Below are 2,095 nucleotides of genomic sequence, written 5' to 3'. Positions count from 1 at the left end.
ATGGCTCCCGGGGCGTGGGGGAAGGTAGCAAACAGAGAGCAGAGCCGTGAGGGACGAGGCAGAGGGTCTGTTCCCTTCCCTTTGGTCCTTGTGGACACCCAGGCGGGGGCTCCCGCTCTTGGGCGAGAGGGCAGGCAGGGACGAGGGGACTGGCCCTTTCCCAGAAGACCTGGATCCTCAGTCTCCCTGCTTCTGCTCTCTGTTTGGTGGCTGTGCGTCCTGCAAGCGAAGCCACTCTCCTTCTTCTGCGTGCTTGTTCACTGCGCATGGAATGGCTTCGTTTTCCCTCGGAGTGGACTGAAGGTGCTGCCCTGTAGCATGAAAGGAAACGTGAGGTGTGCAGACCTGTGGCTCGATTCTTCTCCGGGGTCCATGGCTTTAATAATTAAGATTAGTGCCATTCCTGGTCCCCGAAATGCCTCCATCTTGTCAGGATCACACAGCGCACTCCCTCGCACCCACATTGCTCCGGTGTCTCCCTGGCCATGGGTAGGTTCTGAGCATCCCTTCAGGGGTGGGAGCGGGATGTCCTGGTGCCCCCTGGCTGGAGAGCCAGTCTGAGGGCTTGCACACCTGGGCCGCCCCCTTCCCTGTGTCCTGGGGGTGGAACAGCGCAGTCTCGGCTGGTGCTTCTACTAAGCTGCCCCACTGGCTCCTGCTGCAGAGTGCGATTGTGAACATGAACTTCGGGGTGCCCGCCTATGGCCTGAGACAGGCAGAGGGGTCACAAAGGCCACCGGGGGGCTTTCGTCTCAGGGGCACCCACCGAGGGCCTGAGTGGCCAGGGCCTCTCAGACACTCTCTCCAGAAAGCTCCGTCCTACTCCCCCACCACTCTGCCCTGTCCCCTTTTTTGACATTCAGGGCCCAGCACCAGCGAGGGTGCATTCTGCCAGGCAATGGCATGCTTCCCGGAGCTGTGGGAGGAGGAAGCTCCACCGCCCTGCACCTCTGGGTGCTCCCCAGCTGTGGGGGGAGGAGGGAGGGAGCTGGAGTGAGGGTGGGAAGAAGGTCAAGGTGGCCGAGCTAGCTGGAATACTTATATGGTTAAAGATGACCCTTCAAAGACCTCAACTGCACTCCACTTGCGTCATCTGCAGAAAGGTCAGGGGACCCGGAGCTTCGGAGGGCTGCCTGGGGGCTTGTCTTCCCTGCTACCCTGCCCCCACCCCATCCAGGATTGGGTTTGCTGCTGGCTTCCAGGAGGACAGGGCGTGCACAGCAGCCAGGCACGGGCTCCCCCTGGCTTGCTGCACCCTGGAGGGATAGGAAAGAGTACCTGCAAAGCCCTGGCCACCGCCGTGTCCACCTGCGAGCGGGGCGACTGCCAGGGAGTAGCCACTTCAGCCGACTCCTGTCTGAAAGATGCAATGAGTACATTCAGAGAGAGGGAGAGAGGGAGAGATTTAGTATGTTCCCTGTCTGCTTGTTAATCGGGAAGGAGGGGCACCTCTCTCCACTGTCCCCCTGGAAAACCAACCCACTATTTATTATTTTTAGAGCAACGTTGTGAAAGTTGCCCATATGCTTCCAGAAAGCGTGGCTCCCCTGGGGAGGGGGGTGTAAGATAAGCAGGTGGTGGCACCCTCCCCATTCCGGGAGGCCTGTCCCCCTCCAGAAGCAGGGCTCGGGGAGGGAGGAGAGAGGGCGGGATGCTTCTCAGCTTAGAGCTTGCACTGTGCCACCTAGGCTCACCTTCCAGGTGAGGTGACACCTTGTGTTCTCCCACCCAAAGCGAAGTTCACCCTCGCCCAAGTTTCTGCTCCGGGTCCCACCGGGGGGCTTTCGTCTCAGGGGCACCCACCGAGGGCCTGCTTGCCCCAGGCAGCAGGGGAGCCGCTGGACAGACAGGGTCCAGGCCTCTGAGAGGGCAGAAGGGAGAGGAGGTCCAGGGGTGGGGATGTGCAGGCCGGGCATGGAAGCAATGAGGAGAGCTTTCTCAGCAGGAACCTGGGTGGACCCTCCTTCTACCTCTATCCCTGGACTCCTCCTAAGTCTTCCTCCTTCACAAACATGGGCTCCTTCTCAGCCCTTTACCTGGGCTCTCCACCCAGGGCTCACAGCACCCCCAGGTACGACAGCGTCTGCTGGTGTTC

The sequence above is a fragment of the Echinops telfairi genome, unplaced genomic scaffold, assembly GCF_000313985.2.
Source record: "Echinops telfairi isolate 266 unplaced genomic scaffold, ASM31398v2 ScPeMD7_7414;HRSCAF=8452, whole genome shotgun sequence".
Lineage (NCBI taxonomy): Eukaryota > Metazoa > Chordata > Mammalia > Afrosoricida > Tenrecidae > Echinops > Echinops telfairi.
The sequence above is the reverse complement of the archived record's forward strand: the minus strand, read 5'-3'. Positions refer to the sequence as shown.